Here is a 20118-nt window from a genome sequence, read left to right as displayed (position 1 = left end):
GTAGAACCACCCTAATAAGATTAGTTGCAAGCTCAATCCCTTCTTACATGATGTCAACTCTGCTAATCCCCAAGTCTGTCTCAAAAACAATTGATAGATCTTTTATGAAATTTTGGTGGGGACATAACCCAAACAAACCTAACAATTTTACACCAAAATCATGGAAGTCTATCTGTCAACCTAAAACTATGGGAGGGCTAGGACTAAGATTAACATCAAACTTTAATAAAACTCTTTTTTTTAAGCTGAGTTGGCAAATGGTTAATGGGAGCAAATCCAAATGGAAGATAATCCTTGAGTACAAATATATCAAAAACCCCTCATTCCTACAAATCTCACCAAAGAGGTCAGACTCTTGGTTTTGGAAAGGTATTTTACAGCAAAGAGATTTAATGAACAGAAATGCTTGTCACCAGATTAATAATGACATTCATACTAGAGTTTGGGGAGACCCATGGATCCCAACTCAGAATACCTTTCTTCCCATCCCTTAATCAGAATCCACTCACAAATATCCAAACTTTCTTGTTTCTAAACTGACTTTTGAGGAACCCAGAAGATGGAACATCCCTTTACTTTAGCCTCTTTTCCATCAAAACACAGTGAATGAGATACAAAAAATCCCATTAGCCCATAACTGTTTCTATTCGAGGAGTGACAAGGTGGTATGGACTTTAAATGCCTCAAGGGACTTTTCAGTGAAATCTGCCCACAAAGCTATTAGTCAAACCTCTAACTAGCACCAATCAACAATAGCTCTTGCTATTAGGAAAAAAGTTTGGAGACTAAGCATTCAAGATATATTAAAGATACTCACCTGAAAAATACTAAACAATGTCCTACCTATAAAATTCCTGCTGGAAAATTGTCTTCCACTGAGTGATAGCCAATTAGTCTGCCTCATATGTGAGTCTGAAGAAGAAAGTTTCACTCACTTGTTCCTAAAATGCACATTTTCTAGAGTTTTGTGGAGACAATCCCCATGGCCTATAAACATCTCTTGTTTTGCTCCAAATGGGATTACAAACTGGATGGAGTGCATTCTTAACCCATCCAATTCTCTCAGCATTCCTACTCCAAAAGAACACCAGTTTCAAATCTTTGCAATCCTATTTATGGACAACATCTATTTTTTAAGAAACAAAGTTGTGCATGATTCCTTTAATCCTACACTAGAAAAATTTATTGATGGGGTTTTAAAGAATTTTAAAGAACATTGTAATGCTTAGGGCAATAAACATCTGAACAATCCTAGGAATTTGATGGCAATACCAAAATGTCATTATTTGCTAACATTTGATATAGCGGTGAGGAATACTGGAAGCACTACTACTATAATCTGCAAATTAGAAGATGGCTCTGTGGTATTTGTAATAACCATCTTTATAATATAGCCAAAATCCTAATCAAGAAGAAGCCACATCATTATACACAGGCATTAAGGAAGCTTAGGCTCATCTTATTAAGAGGATAACAATTGGTGGAGACTCTCAAGTGGTTATATGTGCAATGGATAAGAAAGAATTACGGATTGGATAATTGAGCCTATAATCAGAGACACCAGAATACTCCTTCAGTCATTTGATAGTTGGAGCATTCAAAAAATACATCGAGATTACAATCAATGTGCGCATTCCATTGCGCAATGGACGACTTCCAATTGCTTATATGGAAACATACCCCTCATATCTATCCCTTCTTGTCTTTTAAACCTTCATAGTGGAAAAGATCTACCTTAGATTTCTATATTAACGCAGCTAAACTGCAACTGATATTATTTCCTTTCAATGCAAGATTTTGATTCAAAAGAAAAAAAGTTTTTTTTTTTTTTACTCATTTTTTCCCTTTTTTACTCCCCTAATGGTGCCAAGATTATAGAATGATAAAATCAGCATATATATTTATATATATGTGTATATATATATATATTAAATAAAAGAAGGTAGCCTATATATAAATTATTAGCAGCTAGTTAATTTGATAATTAACAAGAAAGAAATAAATGGCAGCTTTTTTAGTTTTGAGTGGGAGAATCGGCCCGAACCGGTTGGTTCGGTCCGGAACCTGTTCCTCTATTTTAAAAACCGGTCAAAACTAGTCCAGTTCTAGTTTTAGGTTTTTCGGCACTGAACCAGACCAATTCATATATAAATACTTTAATTAATTTTTAAATTATATATAATATTTTTTGTATTATATATAATTTTATATAATATATATAATTATATATGAAATAATGTTATATTATAATTTATAACTTAAAATTTAAATATTTAAACATGAACATTTGTTTGATCATATGTTTTAAATATAAAGTAAATATATATATTAATTATATTTTGTGGCCTAATAAGTTCTCAACATATTCCTTTCCATAAATACATTAGTAATACTAATATACATTGGTATATTAAGTACATTTTATGGCCTAATACTAATACTATTAGTAATCCACTTTAAGTCTATATATAAATTACTATATAAATCACTATAGTATTAATATCACTATATGATACTATAGTGATATTGTAATACTAATACTATCAATGATATAGTTATACTAATATATAGTTATACTAAATTAAAATTACTATAACAAATATTAATATATAGTTATACTAATAACTATAACTAATACTAATATTTATAATAATACTAATAGTCTAATATATTTATACTAAATCACTATAACTATATATAGTATTAATATCACTATTAGTATAATATTAGTAATAATTTAGTATCACTATTAGTATATTCTATAATGTATAACATATAGTATTAATATCACTATATCACTACTATATATATATATATATATATATATACACACTATATGTAATAGATGTAGTAGTAGCACTATAATAGTATAATATATAGTACTATTATATATTATAAGAGTTATAATATAATATATGTATAATAGTATAGTTAACTTAATATGTTAGTATTAATATCACTATAGCTATAATATATATATTAGTAGCATATATGTTACCACTATAGTATTAGTAACAATACTATATTATCATTAACATATAGTATTACTAATATTTTATATATATTAATATATATATATATATATATATCAAGTATAAATATCATAGTATAATATACTATATATAGTTGATATTTATATATATATATATTATAGTATACTATATGTATATAATATGTTAGACCTATGTATATATTTAGTATGTATAAATTTTAGTATGTATACAGTATATATATGTATGTATATCTATTGCATTAAATATGTATATATTTATATAAGTATATGAAAAAAAAAAATCCTAGCGGGTTAGAAAGCCCAGTGGAATTAAAAAGCCCAGATACCCAAAACACTTAAACGACGTTGTTTTTAGGTTAACAAACGACGTCGTTTCAACTTTCAACTTTGTTAGTGTTTAGGCTTGCAACCCTCACTCTCATGTTTCACTGTTCAGACTATTAGACCCTCACTCTCCTTCTCTCACACTCACGCAAGCTCGCAGCCCTCCCCTCACCCGAGTCCCCTCTCTCATGCAGCCCTCCCTTCTCACACCGTCTCACACAACCCCTCTCGTTTGCAGGTGCAGGCGCAGTCACGCAACCCCTCTCCGATATTTTTTTCTACCTCTCTTCCGCATTTCTCTCCCTCTCTTGGATGATTATTTATGCTCTAAACACCCCCCCTCTCTCACTTCTGAATCTGTGATGATTTGGCTTTGAAAATTTAGGAATATATGGTTGAATTTTTCTATATTCTAGGGTTTATATAGGGGCCAAAATTTGAATGTTGTGTTCTTGACAAATGTTTATTGTTTAGGCTTTTATTTTTAGGGATTTTTCATTGTTTCATTACACTGATTTCATAGATATTACATTGTGTAACAACCAGATTGTAATGTAAAGTGAAGAGAAATGGTTTGAAGATGAAATCGAGTGAATGATATATTGAAAATAGAAAATTAGTACGCCTGCTTCGAGGGAGGCTCCTCCAAAATAGAACAATCCAGAATATTCTTTTTGTCATCCCTAAGTACATCCCTGCAGATCTCATATAGTGAAAGATTAAAATACTATATGGCCTTAACTATTACAAAGCAAATGAAAATTGATGCTTTCAGGAGACACAAGCCCAAGGCTCTTCATAGCCCAGCTGAGCCCAACCTCTCTTTCATCCTTCTCTGCTAAACACGACATCAGACTTCCCATTTCACACTTCAGACTCTTCTCTCTCGAACACTTGGACAAACCTTTGCATGAACACCCCTTCGCTTGCTACGCTGCTCCTTTTCCATGTCTAAGTCGTGTAACAGTTTCCCTTCCCTTAGAGCACCTTGCCCACAAGGTGGGGAAATTCCTCACGCAAGCGATGATAGGATTCCCATGATGCTTCCTCCCGTGGCTGCCCTTGCCAACGGATCAATAATTCCACTAAAGGTCTGTTTTTTACCTTTCCTCCTAGTTATGACTTCTTCTGGCTCTGGTTTGAAAATTCCCTTGGAATTTACTGGTGGAATGGTAGGTAGTGGGTTTATGTTCTGACCTAATTTTTTATTTTATTTGTGAGACATGGAAAACATTGTGAATTTGTGCTGTATCGGGTAGTTAAAGACGATAAGCCACTTCACCGATCCTTTGGATAATCTGGTAGGGACCATAGAATCGGGGAGCAAGTTTGAGGTTCTTTCGGTGGTGGATGGAAGACTGCTTGTAAGGCTGTAAGCGTAAATAAACCCAGTCTCCAACTAGGTACTGTGCCTCTTTTCTCTTCTGATTAGCATATTTTTTCATTCTTTCCTGAGCCTTAACCAAATTGTGTTTCAATAGGTTCCACAACTAGTCACGCTGCTGTAAGGTGAGGCTCACTTCTTCAATTTTGGCTATCTCCGTAGTGTAGCTAGTTAACTTAGGAGGTTTGTAACCATATAATGCCTCAAAGGGGGTGACTTTGGTTGATGTGTGTTGGGAGGAATTGTAGCACCACTTTGCTAATGGAACCCAGTTAGCCCACTCCTTAGGCATATCACTTACATAGCTTCGTAAGTAGTTTTCCACCCATTTATTGACAGCTTCTGTCTGACCATCAGTTTGAGGATGGTAGGCAGTGCTAAAAGCTAGCTGTACACCCTGTAAGGAAAAAAATTCCTTCCAAAATTTACTTGTAAAAGTAGGCTCCCGATCTGAGACAATGGAATGGGGCATTCCATGTAACTTAAACACATGCTTCACAAATAATTATGCCACCACCTTAGCTGTATAGGGATGAGAAATAGGGACAAAGTGAGCATATTTGGTGAATCTGTCCACCACTACCCAGAGGGCATTAAATCCATTGGAGGCAGGTAATCCCTCCACAAAGTCCATGGATATATTTGTCCATGGACAAGAAGGTATTGGTAGTGGCTGTAGAAGCCCACTAGGAAGAGTATTATCCACCTTCACTGTCTGGCATGTTTCACAACTCTTCAAAAACCTTCTTAAATCTGTCTTAAGCTTGGGCCAATGAAAGTCTTTGGTCACTCTATGTAGTGTCTTATCAAAACCCAAATAACCACCCATAGGGCTACTATGCACCAAGTGTAATATCCTGTCAATGAGGTCTGAGTTGGCAGGAATATAAATTTTGTCTTTGTAAAACAGAATATTATTTTTGATAGCATAGTGATGTGGTAGCTTCCCTTCATGCCACTGTTTGAGCAGAGTCTGTACCTCCCCATCAGTATCATAGCAAGCCTTGATATCAGTGACCCAATCCCAACTTGGCAGAGAAATTAAAGCCACTGAAATTTCATTTTCTGCCCCTTGTCTGGACAGCGCATCCGCCACTAAGTTATCCCTGCCCTTCTTGTATTCAACTAGAAAATCGTAGCCCATAAGCTTAAGTATCCATTTTTGTTGCATAGGAGTCCCTATTCTTTGGTCTAATAAGAACTTTAAACTTTGATGGTCTGTTCTGACCACAAAGGAGTGACCTAATAAGTATGCTTGCCACTTCTACACTGCTGAGACCAGTGCCATTAATTCTTTCTCATAAGTTGACATCCCTAGAGCTCGACCCTTTAAGACTTGGCTGAAAAATGCTATGGGTTGACCATGTTGCATCAGTACAGCCCCAATTGCTTCTCTGGAAGCATCACACTCAATAACAAATGGTAACTGAAAGTTTGGCAAAGCCAAAACTGGAGGTTGAGTCATGGCATGCTTCAACTCTTCAAAAGCAGTTTGGGCTTAGGCATCCCATCTAAAATTGTCTCTTTTTAGCAACTCCGTCAACTTGGCAGCAATGGCTCCATACCCCCGTACAAACCTCCGGTAATATCCCGTGAGGCCCAAAAAACCTCTTAGAGCCTTAATAGACTTAGGCACAGGCCATTTTAGCATGGCTTTACTTTTGTCAGGATCAGCTTTAATACCTTGTCCCGAAATCAAGTGGCCTAAATAGGCAATTTCAGATTGTGCAAAACAACATTTGCTCCACTTAGCAAAAAGTTGGTGCTCTCTTAGGATGTCAAAAGTGGCCTTTAAATGTTTTAAATGCGTCTCCATGTCGCTGTTGTAGATTAGTATGTCATCAAAAAAGACTAAAATAAAACGACGGAGAAAATGTTTAAAAACCTGATTCATGAGGCCTTGGAAGGTTGAGGGTGCATTAGTTAAGCCGAATGGCATAACTAAAAACTCATAGTGGCCTTCGTGCGTCCTAAACGCAGTTTTAGGAATATCCTCCGGTCTCATCTGGATTTTATGGTAGCCCGACCTCAAGTCGAGTTTAGAAAAAATCTTGGCCCCGTGTAATTCATCCATCAACTCGTCTACAACTGGGATAGGATATTTATCCTTGACAGTAGCGCTATTCAAAGCCCTATAATCCACACATAAGTGCCACGTACCGTCAGCTTTGCACACCAATAGGACCGGGGAAGAGTAAGGGTTGTGGCTAGGGCGAATGACCCCGGATTCCAATAATTCCTTAACAATGCCCTCAATTTCATCCTTCTGAAAATAAGGATAGCGATAGGGTCATACTGAAATTGGTTTTGTGCCAGGTTGAAGGGTAATAGTGTGGTCATGGGTGAGTACAGGGGTAGGCCTTTTGGGGTGGCAAAGATGTCGAGATAAATGTCTAGGAGTTTGTGTATAGGAATAGGTATGGGTTGGGCTTGTGTATCGGGTGAGGTTTCAATCAATTGTAATAAGAGACCCTTAGTTTCAAGGCTGTTTGACCTGTCAATAGGTCCTTCCTCCAGCCAACTGTTAGCAGACAACCCCTTTAGAACAACAATCCGGGCATTGTAAGTGAACTGCATGGTTAATTCTTGGAAATTCCAAAGAATGGAGCCTAATCCCCGTAACCAGTGGACCCCAAGAACCATGTCACAGCCTGCCAATTCAAGCATGTACATATCCACTTGAAAGAATACCCCTTGAATATTAACATTGACCCCCATAAGCTTCCCATCACTTTCCAGCTGATCACCATTAGCAACTTTTACTTTCACTTTTTCATGAGTTGAAACTGGTAGATGTAGCCGAGACATTAAAGCTGAGTCGTGGAAGTTATGTGTACTTCCCGAGTCAATTAAAATTGTCACTGCTTGGCTGTCCACTCTCCCCTTGACACACATAGTTCTAAGATTGATAGTGCCTATGATAGCATGCAATGATATTTCAGGTTCTTTCCCAGTGTTAGTCCCGTCTGAACACTCCTCTTGATCTGTGTTTGGTCCCGGGTCATCTTCATTCAGGCCCACATCCTCCAACACTTCTTCAATTAGATAGAGTTTGGGGGTTTGGCATCTATGGCCAGGGTGCCATTTTGAGTCACAATGGTAACAAAGACCTTTGGCACGCCTATCTTTCATATCAGTGGGACTAATTTTCTAGACAGGTACTACTGCTGTCCTATAATTTTTCTGGTTTGCAGGGTTGGGTTGGGTGGGTTGGAATTTAAGAGAGGCTGGTTCTATGTGGTGATGGTTAGAGTTTCTGGGAGTGTATTTCTTATGTAGGGAAATATTTTCTTCTTGGATTTTGGCAAGGCCATAGGCAGATATGAGGTTGTTTGGGTTAAACATGCACACAGTCAACCTTATTTCATCCTTAAGTCCACTGAGAAAACAACTCAGTTTGTATTGATCTGAGAGTCCCCTCAACCTGTTTGATAAAGCTTCAAAGTGAGCTTTATACTCTTCAACTGTCCCCACTTGTCTTGGTCTAGTTAATTGTTCCATATGATCATCATAACTAGAGAGTCCAAATATGATTAACATTATTTTCACAAATTCCTCCCATGAAGTCAGGAGACCTAATTCATCCAGATCCTGAAACCATACGAGGGCCTTGCCCTCCATATGAAACGATGTCAATCTTAGACGATGCTGAGGTAAGGTATTATGGAAGGAAAAAAATTGGTTCACCTTATACAACCAACCATGTGGATCTCCTCCATTAAATGTGGGAAAATCCAAACGTATAGCTCTTGGATGGATCTCTCCAATGTGTAAAACCATCTGTTCATTTGTGTTTGGATTGCCATTGCTATCTGAACCTGATGATTTCTGTGCATTTGCAGCTTGCATATCTGCTGCCATGGAAGAAAGCTGGTGCATCATGGCCTCCATCTGGTGCCTCACAGCTTGCATTTCAACTCCAATGGTCGTGAACTGCGATTCAGTGGATTTCTTGAAGGATTGCAATCCTTCCTACAATTGGGTCAAACGTGTTCTTTCAGCCATGGATTGAGAGGATCGGGGGCTCTGGTACCACCTTGTAACAACCAGATTATAATGTAAAGTGAAGAGAAATGGTTTGAAGATGAAATCGAGTGAATGATATATTGAAAATAGAAAATTAGTACGCCTGCTTCGAGGGAGGCTCCTCCAAAATAGAACAATCCAGATATTCTTTTTGTCATCCCTAAGTACATCCCCTGCAGATCTCATATAGTGAAAGATTAAAATACTATATTGTCCTTCTTAACTAAAAGGGCCTATGGGCCTTAACTATTACAAAGCAAATGAAAATTGATGCTTCCAGGAGACACAAGCCCAAGGCTCTTCACAGCCCAGCTGAGCCCAACCTCTCTTTCATCCTTCTCTGCTAAACATGACATCAGACTTCCCATTTCACACTTTAGACTCTTCTCTCTCGAACACTTGCACAAACCCTTCGCATGAACACCCCTTCGCCTGCTACGTTGCTCCTCTTCCATGTCTAAGTCGTGTAACACATTGTGCCATTTATTTGATTCGTGGTCCATAATGTAATGTAAGTAATATGCAAATTTCCTGGTCAATGTTAATATGTTATTGATCTGTTTGAAGTTTGAGCCATAATGTAAGTAAGATGTGAAAATCTAGGGTCTATTTAGGGTTCTTGATTCAAATGACTGATTTAGGGTTTATAACACATGGACAAATTTAGGTTTATTTAGGGTTTATGATTTATTTAGGGAACAGATTTATGGTTTATTTATTTAGGGAACAGATTTAGGGTTTTTTAATTTTTTTTTTTTTTTTTTGAGTTTACAGATTTATAGATTTAGGACTTACAGAATTTATTTAGGGTTTATTTAGTGTTTTTATTGAATCAATGAATTTACAAATTGTTGTTACAGATTAAGATTTGAAATTTTTACAGATTTTTGTGCAAAAGCATTCATGTTTTTGTAATTTTTGGTACCCTTTTGATGTATTTTATTGATTCACTAGTCAATTTGTCTAAGTTCTTGAACAAAGATCTTCTTCCTCGTGGTTTGCTGTTCTGTTTATTTTTTGTACCCTTAGCCAAATTGTTTTGCTGTTTTGTTTAGTTCTAAATTACAAATTAATATTGTTAAACAAATTAATATCTGTTTAATTTTTTTGTTGTTACAAATGGATCCTTCAAATGAAACAGAACCATCCGGCGATGTGCAACCTTCAAGGGAAAGGACGATGAAATTAACAACGACTAATGATCCACTTTCACCCAAATCTAATGTAAGTAAGACATCTACTGATATTGGTAGGAAAATATCTGTAGTTTGGGAGTATTTTACAAAGATTAAAACTAATGATAAGTCGAGACCTAGGGTCGCATATAACTTTTGCGGGACTACTTATGTTTGTGATCCTAATATAAATGGCACAAGATCAATGTTGCAGCACTTAGAAAAATAATGTAAGAAGTCTCCATAGAAACCAATCTATATTAGGTTTTAAACTTGGAGAAACTAGTGGGGGGCTTGTACCTATTACTTTTAGTGTTGAGCCTTCTAGAGAAGCCTTAGTAAAAATGTTGATTGTTGATGAGCTGCCTTTTAGATTTGAGGAAAGAGAGGGATTTATGAGATTTATGCTTGTTGTGCAACCTAGATGGGCTGGGATTCTATCACGTATAATGGTTGCAAAAGATGTTTTTAGACTTTATTTGAGAGAGAAAGACAAGTTGAAAAGTGCTCTTAAGGGGCATCAAATTTGTCTAATCATGGATACATAGACATTCATGCAAAATTTTAACTACATGTGTCTCACCACACATTTTATTGATAATGATTGAGCTAAGAGTAGGTTATTTGTAAAGTTTCTTAAAGTTTTTTATGATGCAACCTTGCGTTTCTCAGGGGCCAATTATATCACTTGCAATTTTTTTTTTCCCTGTAGCTAACCACAACTCAAGATGTAATTAATTTGGAGTATGTGGTAGGTTGAGGTTAATGGCATGTAATATGAAGTCTAAATTTGAGAAGTTTTGAAAAAATGAATCCCCTATTGTATGTTGGGTTGATTCTTGATTCTCGATATAAATTGCGATATCTTCAATTTTGATTCGAAAAAATGTATGTTAATAATAGTTCGATTGTTGTTATGTTGGTGGACTGGGTTAAAGATGCCTTGACTCGTTTATACAATAGTTATTGTGAAAATGACGGAAGTGATGTTGGGGCACAAGTTCAAACCATAAGCCAATCAAGCGAGGGAGGGACTAGTACTACAAGTTCAACTAGTCGGGTAGAAGATATGAGATCATTTAAATTGGCTCAATTTAAGAAGCGTTTGGAGTCAGAAAACTCTTTGGAGAGTAAATCCAAAGTGGAGAGGTATTTGTCTGAAAAATGTGAAGAAGATGATGCTAAATTCGACTTGTTAAATTGGTGGAAGGTTAACTCTATTAGATATCACATGGTTTCAAAAGTTGTGCGGGATGTTCTTGCAATTCCTGTATCTACAGTGACCTCTGAGTTGGCTTTTAGCACATCAGGTCGAGTACTTGATCCTATCTGCAGTAACTTATCCCACTTATGGTAAAAGCCCTTATTTGTGTACAAAATTGGCTTCGTTCTTCTTCTGTCCTGATTAGTATTCGCAGTTTAATAGATGATGTTGAGGATTTTGAGAACTTTGATACAAATATGTAGCCTTATTCACCTTTTTTTTAACTGTCTCTATATTGTATATAATATTTTGAAATTGTTTTCATTATTATGCTGCTTCTTTTTTTTCATTTTGTGTAGAGCTCATGGAAGAAGTTGAAAGTTCTTCAAAACTTGTTTCTTCGGTTGGAGTTGATTAAGGTATGCCATCTTTTTATACTTCTTTCCTCAAGTATTTTTTTTCATTTAATGTAATTAATGACTTTTAATTGGAATTTAAGTGTTTGGTTTATTTTAATATAATTGCAATGTTTGTTTGAATGGACTATCGGAGTTTGTGGCTTGGTGCATAGCTATTTACTTTGAAGTGGTTGTATTTTTCTTGTTGTGTAAACAATTAATATTGATACTGTCCTTTTATTTTGTAATGTGGACACTTGAGGAAACTGTTACTATTTTATTTTTAATTTTATTTTGTAATCTGGACTTTGTGTGGCAGCTTGTAATGTTGAACTTGTAATCCGGACTTGTGTGGTAGCTACTAGCTTTTAATATGTACTTGTAAGTTTCAAATTTGTAATATGGAGGACTTGTTTTATTTTATAGCTGATTTTTTATAGCTGATTATATTTTATAGCTGATTTTTTTATTGCAGATATTCATTTTCTGTTTTCATAGCAGTTTTATTTATAGTAGATTTTTTTTTCTTTCCAGCAGATTTTCATTTTCTGTTTATTATAGCAGTTTTTTATAGTAGATTTTTTTATACAACAGATTTTTTTTTTTTAACAGTAGATTATTTTTATACAAGATTTGCCCAAAACCAGACAGAACTGGATCGATTACATCCCTAATTGTTAGTGTGATCGAACCTTCCAGCAGCGAAGTACTGTAAGACTTGGAAGAATGCCGACTGTCCTAATTCCGAGCAGTTTTGCCAATAGAAAATGGCCAAATCCCACATTCTTGCCCTCCACTCCAGCAACTTATGGTCGATGTCTGTTTCATGCTTAGCTACGTTCGGCCGCAACAGGGTCTTGTTTACATAACCATTTCCCTTCATTGTACACATTTTCAATTTAAATGTCAGTCACAACCATGGTGAATATGGTAGCAAATCTATGCAACATTCCCCCACCCCTCAAGAAAACAAAAACAAAAGTCCCATGGAAACTCCCTTCCAAATGATGTTTACCTTGGTCTTTGGATTAATGTTTTGAATACCGTACCGGATAGCGTACCGGTCAAGGCACTAGAACGAAATATTTCGGTATCGGTACCGTTTCGGGATAGCATTTCGGGATAACGTTTCGGGATAGTCGATCTATAAATAAATTATATATATAAAAATATATAAAAATTATATTCTAAAATAATAGTCTATATATAAATAAATTATATACAAATACATATATATATAAATTATAAATAGTCTAGTCTGAATTGAGGGTTAAAAAATAAGTTTGTAGTTTGAAAAAATGAAAAAAAAAAACACAAGCCGAAATATCGGCCGGTACCGGCCGAAATATAGGCCGGTACAGGCCGAAATTGAGGCCGGTATGACCGGTACCGGCCGGTACGGCCGGTACGGAACAGGTATAGTATCTGTACCGGCCGGACGGCCGAAACGAAAAATTTCGGCCGTACCGGCCGGTACGGTACGAAATTTAAAACTTTGCTTTGGATACCATAGATAGATAATAAGTGCCAGCTTCATCTCACCGTATAAGGGGAACCTTCGCACAAGTATGGCATAAGTTTATTACAGAGTTAAATAGAGACAGAGTAAATAGTGTATCAAAGACCTACGCATACCTTGTCATGAATACGTCCACCACCCTCTCAAAAGTTGTTAAGTATAGCCACAATGATCCTGCAAATTAAATAAAAGGGATTAAATAAAAGGGTGAGATTTCGCGTGCTATTTAAGGCATCTAATTTACCTTAAACAATGTCATAAGATTGTCATGACGGAAGAATTCACATATCATTCTTCAATAGCCTAAATGGGAGCTATAGATTGAAATTTGGCAAATTGCCCATGTGATCCTGATGATCTCCAACTGAGAAATTCATTTCTCATAAATTATTTTCCTGTCTAATTATCAAGCCCATTTACAAGAACCCGTTATAGTGGGTCAAGCATGATTTCGTATTGCTACTAGTCGCATGATAATATTGACTAATTCTATATCAATTCCTTGCGTTACATGGTAGCCCTATGAACTTAAGAGATCAAATTCAACTGGCCTTAAGCCCTTGAAGATCCTTTTGAGTTCTTCAGCCTCAAGGTCGCCAGACAACCCACAAAGGCCATCAAGTAGGGCCCTCTAACATTTATCAAAAACAAAATTAGACATAGTTTACATACCGTCACCATTCGGAGAGTCTCCATTTGGAAACTGTTCGTGCAAGCTCATATAGTTATGTTTAAAAAAAATTAAAATTACAATAATAACCTTTTTGAAATGATATTTTTTTCTGTTTTATCCTTATTCATCAATGGACCACACACGCAATCTCCCAGTCAGGATTGTAAATAGAATTTCTCAATTAGACAACAGGAATTGAACAAGATGCAAAATAACTAAGGCGTATGGTTGTTACTGATGGAAAGACAGAGGAGTAAAAAGTAAAAGTATTCTGTATATATTTCCTTGAAAGTAATGTGCAGTACACAATGCCTACTTATACACAAAGAATGAGAATATTCTTTCTAATAGAATGAGACACGTATACAATAAAAGTATTTGTGTGCGAGAATTGGCTTATTTGTTGAGGACGTTGTGCTGGCTTCTTCATCTATGGTATTATTTCTGATATGCCCCTGCGAGCCAAGCAGTCCTAGAAGTACTGTGAGGCTCAATCAAAGTAAACAAAATCTGGCAGTGGACAGTGGTTTGGTAAGAACATCTGCTATTTGATCTTTACTTGAGAGAAATGAGACTTGCAAAGTCTTGTTATAAATGCGATCTCGTGCAAAATGGTAATCAATATCAACATGCTTCGTTCTGGAGTGCATCACTGGATTAACTGAGAGGTAGGTAGCTCCCAAGTTATCACAGTAGGGAGTAGGCGGCTTGGACAGAAAAATGCCCAATTCTGAAAGTAGAGACTGTACCCAAATGAGTTCACAAGTTGCATTAGCTAAGGCCTTGTATTCAGCCTTTGTGTTGGATCTAGCAATGGTTGAGTGCTTCTTGGAGCTCCAACAAATCAAATTTTTTGCCATAGAACACACAATAGCCCCCTGTGGATTTTCTATCATCCGGGCATCCTGCCCAATCGGCATCCGAAAAAGCAGACAAAGCAGGAGAAGGAGATGGTGTGATGATTAAGCCATGATCCACAGTTTACTTCAAATAGCGTAATATGCACTTTACTGATTGCCAGTGAGAAACAGAGGGTGCATGCATGAACTGACAGACTCTATTTACTGAGAAGGCTAAATATGGTCTTGTAAATAGCAAGTATTGCAAACTACCTACCACACTCCTGTAAAGCGATGGGTCTTCCATAGAGGTAGAGTCAAAAGCTGAAAGTTTAGTTGAAGTGGACATTGGGCTACCGACAGGCTTGCAGTTAGCCATATTTGTTTTCTTGAGTAAATCAAGGATGTATTTTCTTTGAGAAAGAACAAGTCCTGTGGAGGTTCGGTGACACTCAATACTCAAAAAATAGTTCAGAGGGCCTAGATCTTTCAAAGGAAAATCAATACCGAGCTTATGAATAAGTTGTGTAAGGGCATTTGAATTAGATCCAGTTAAAACCACATCATCAACATAAACCAGGAAATAAATAACCACTGACTGATGGTGATAAATGAACAATGAAGTGTCGGATTTTGAAACAACAAAACCCAGCTCAAGCAACTTCCTACTCAGTTGTGCATACCACGCACGAGGAGCCTGTTTGAGGCCGTATAATGCTCTGTTGAGCTTACACACATAATGAGGAAACTGATGATGAACAAACCCCATGGCCTGAGATATAAAAACAGCGTCATCGAGAGAACCGTGCAAAAAGGCATTTTGCACATCTAATTGATGAATCGGCCATTGAGCAGAAAATGCAATAGAAAGCACCAACCTGATAGTAGTAGGCTTCACTACTGGACTAAAAGTTTCTGAATAATCCAGTCCCTCGAGTTGACTGTAGCCTTTAGCTACTAGTCGTGCTTTGCGTGGCTCGATCGAGCCATCAGAAAGGTATTTTGTTTTGAAAATCCATCTGCATCCAACAAGGTTCTGAGAGGAAGTGGGAGGGACTAAACTCCAAGTGTTATTGGAGAGAAGAGCATCAAACTCAACTTGTATGGCTTTCCTCCATTTGGGAAACTTGGACGCCTCAGCTATAGAGGAGGGTTCATCAGGGGTAGTTACTGAAGTGACATGGGCATGAGGCTTTGGCCAAGCTATGGTTCCGTCGGTTCGAATTTTAGGGAAGTGAAGTTGGGACTTGGATCGAGTTTGGATGGGAGGAGCTGGAGAGGATTGCGATGAAGAAGAAGATGCTTCTAGGGATGTCGAGTGAGCCCTTGAGGAAATGTTGGATGGATGGAGGGAGGTGGAAGATTCTGGAGAAATATTGGACGGGCTAAGTGTTAAGGTACTGGATCGTGAGGGAGTTGGAGATGGATTGGGAGAGGTGGGTCATGGGCTTTGATCATTAGAAGTAGAAGAAAAGGGAGTTGGAGTGTTGGGTCATGAGTAAACTGAAGATGGGTTATATGAAGGTAGTTCAGTGGGCCGTATAAGAGGAATGGACAGATTTGATTGAGTAGAAGAAGTTGGATTGGAAATGGTCTGTTGAAAAGGAAAAACACATCCATCAAACAAGACATCTCTCGACACTTACATTCTGGAAGTAGGAATATGAAAACAAAAATAACCATGGTGATCAGGACTATATCCAAGGAAGACACAGGGAAAGGATCGATAATTTATTTTATGTTTATTGTATGGTCTAAAATTGGGCCAACAGAGACATCCGAAAGTTTTCAAAAAATTGTAGTCTAGATGTTTTTTCCACAACATTTCAAAAGGTGATTTATTATTGAGCACATGTGTGGGAAGTCTGTTAATCAAATAAACAGCAGTGGTAAAGGCGTCGGACCAATATTTTTGAGGGGAAGATGAATGAGCAAGAAGTGCTAAGCCTATCTCTACAATATGCTGGTGTTTCCTTTCAACAGATCCATTTTGAGAATGAGCATATGGACAAGATAAACGGTGTGAAATGCCAAAGGAATGTAAAACAAAATTAAGAGAACAAAATTCGCCTCCTCAATCAAATTGTAAGGCTCGTATTTTTGCATTAAGAAATGTTTCAACATGTCGTTTGAAAGACAGAAAAACTTGAATTACATCAGATTTACATTTTAAGGGAAACATCCATGTAAATCTACTGTAGCCATCAACAAAAGACAAGTAATAACGAAAACCACCCCTTGACAACATGGGAGCAGGACCCCAGACATCAGCAAACAAAAGTTGTAAATGAGCTGTGGTCCAAGACTCAGAGGAGGCATATGGAAGTTGGTGGAGTTTTGCTTGACAATAAGATGAGCATAACCCTATTTGTGGAGAAGCTTTCACAGGTAGAGATAGTTGTGAAATTATTCGCTGGACAAGTTGCATAGACGGATGTCCTAACCGTACGTGCCATTGAAAAGGAGAGACTCGGGAAGTAGTGAGAGCTTGATGAGAGACTGGGGCAGAGGGTAAGACGTACATGCCATTGCTAGTACGTCCTTCAAGGAGTATTTTCTTGGTGCGGGAATCCTTCACATAAAAACAAGAGGAATGAAACTCAAAGAAAACAAAATTATCCTCACAAAATTTTTTAACAGAGATTAAATTTTTTGAAAGAGATGGAACATGATAGAGTTGAGAGAGAAGGAGATTGCCAGATGATGAAGGAACCGTGGAGCTGCCAACATGATGAATGGGTAGAGAGTTGCCATTGCCTATACGTACTTGCTCATCTCCCTTGTACTCAGATAGATTCAAAGTTATATTAGAAAATTTGTGAGTAAAGTGATAAGTCGCTTCAGAATCGGGATACCAATTATTATCAACGGACGATGCAGTGTCACTGAGAAAAGATGGGGCGGAGGTAAAATGTGCTGATAGAGAAGGAGGAGGTGGGGATTGATAGCTGTGATCAAATCTATAGTAGCATTGAAGGGCAATGTGACCTTGTCGGCCACAGACTTGACACGAGGGACGATTTGGAGTGAAGTGAAAGGGAGTGAACTGACCACCATTACAACCACGGCCACGACCCCTGTAACCTCTTCTACCTCGAGATGAACCCCTGCCTCTATTACTGAAGTTTGTGGTATTTGTGATGGTGGAATTAGCTGAGAACTCAGGGGAAGATGTAAGTGTGGTTTGCTGATGGGAAAGTTTGGTTTCATGGGTGAGAAGATGGCTATAGACTTGAGATGGGGTGAGAGGATCAACACGGGTAGTGATTGAAGTAACAACAAAGTCGAAATCGGTGACTAGGCCAACCAACACATAAGTAATGAAATCAGAGGAGGTTAAGGTTTTACCAGCAGCTGCAAGTGTATCACAAATGAGTTTTGCTTTCTGATAGTATTCGGCAACAGAGTCCGACCCTTTCTTCAGTATGGTGAGTTGATACTGGAGTTACATGGTACGTGCTTGAGATTTGGACGCAAAGAGATCTGCCAGAATGGTCTAGATTTCTCGAGAGGTGGAGGCATCGATGACATGTGCGATTAAATTTTTGGAGAGGGAGGAAATAAGAATGGTCATGATGCCTTGATCTTACTGTTTCCAGGCCAAGTATTTTGAACTTGGCTTTGCAGAATCAGGCAGATTTGGGGCAGTAATGGTGCTATCGACGAACCCATAGACATTTTGACTATTGAGGTAAGGCATAAGTTGCGCCTTCCACAAAAGATAGTTGTCATGAGTTAACTTGACAGTGATGAAATGGAAGGGAGAAGGAAGAGAGAATTTGGATGAGGTCTGTTCTGTAGCCATGGGTGAGCTTGGACGTGAGTCCTTACACGGCTTTTGATACCATGATGGAAAGACAGAGAAGGAGTAAAAAGTAAAAGTATTCTGTATATATATTTCCTTGAAAGTAATGTGCAGTACACAGTGCCTATTTATACACAAAGAATGAGAATATTCTTTCTAACAGAATGAGACACGTATACAATAAAAGTATTTTAGACTATTCCATAGCTTGTGCGAGAATTGGCTTATTTGTTGAGGACGTTGTGCTGGCTTTTTCATCTATGGTATTATTTCTGATAGTTACCAATACTGACACCAAAATTGGAGTTCTTTGATCCCAACCCCGTTCTTCTCCACGATTTTGTAACACTCGAGTGCGGGATAGGCATAACCAAGAAAAACCCTGAGACCCAGAAATTTAATAAACAAAATCAACAGAGTAATCAATCAAAACAAGTCAGCAAGGAGCTAAAGCAAATTTGAAGATCTAAGATAAACATCTCAGAAAATAGATATCGGTGCAACAGGCCCGTTTATTTTCGGAGATGAGATGAAATAGGATTAAAGTTAAAAAGTTAAATAAAATATTATTAGAATATATTTTTTAATATTATTTTTGTTTTGAGATTTGAAAAAGTTAAATTGTTTATTTTATTTTGTATTAGAAGTTGAAAAAGTGATAATTATTAGATGAGATAAGATGAGATAAGATGAGATATTTTCTGAAAACAAACGAGGCTACAGAAGACATCTGGTTATGAAATCCTCCAACATATTTATTCCCCCTCCACGTCAAGCACCACCCGCTAAAACACTACTGCAAAACCTGGAATCCAAGCTCCTTTATTTAGCAGCGTTATTCTGAAAAGCCAAATTTTCATTGTAACAAAAAATCCATAGAGAACAAAAGGCAAGACAAAGAAGCATCAATGTTTGTTAACAGAAACAAATTTGCTAAGTACTCGCTGTTGTCTATACCAAGGAAAACCCCACACACAACTGGACCTGCTATCCATGGCTGATGTCCATTTGAAGGGTTTCAAAACATAGAGTACTTACAATGGAAAACTCATAAGAAAATAATTTCAAACATCGAAACAAAACCCATCCATCAATAAAGTGTCAAGAATTCAGAGAATCTTTAGAAGAAATGGAGGTTTCTACCTTAGGAAGAAGGATCTGTCACTGTGATTCTTTGGAAGGAATGTGTCTTGTCGGTAGCTTAGACGGAAAAGAAAGAGATAAACAAATGGAGGATGATTTCTTGGCTCGGACGCTTCTTTGTTATTTTACACGCAATTGTGTTTGGGAGGGATTTCTCGGGATTCTTCAAAAAGGAATTTTTGAGAAGAGTAATACTTCTCTTTCCAATGATTTCTACCGTTATGTTTTTTTTTTTTTATTTAATGATTAAGTAAGTATTTTTTAATAATATTATAAATTTTTTATTTTTTTAAAAATATTTAAATGTATTAAAAAATATATGAAAAAAAATAAAAAATAAAAATTTCAAAATACTAACGGTAGGAGCGGTGGCTGTAGTGCCTCTCTTGATTCTTGATTCGATACAATTCCTCATTCATCCTTACATCACTTCTGTTGACCTTACCTTTTTAATATTAAATTAAAAATAATTTGTAGTTTTTTTTTAATTATGATTTATGATTTAGGTGGTTATAGAGAAATTTCTTATCCAAAAACATATCAAGGAATTAAGAATTCCTAGATTTTCTATATTATTCAATCATGAATAAATCTTAGAGCTTAAACACAAAAAAA

At 36.8% G+C, this 20118-nt stretch overlaps 1 pseudogene; it reads right to left on the bottom strand.

Moving 5' to 3' along the window:
- Positions 1-12146: 12146 nt before the first annotated feature.
- On the bottom strand, positions 12147-19113 carry LOC121251480 (annotated as a pseudogene).
- Between the last annotated feature and the right edge of the window lie 1005 nt (positions 19114-20118).

This window comes from Juglans microcarpa x Juglans regia, chromosome 2S (genome assembly GCF_004785595.1).
Source record: "Juglans microcarpa x Juglans regia isolate MS1-56 chromosome 2S, Jm3101_v1.0, whole genome shotgun sequence".
NCBI lineage: Eukaryota > Viridiplantae > Streptophyta > Magnoliopsida > Fagales > Juglandaceae > Juglans > Juglans microcarpa x Juglans regia.
Note: the sequence above shows the minus strand (reverse complement) of the source record. Positions and strands in the feature narration are given on the sequence as shown.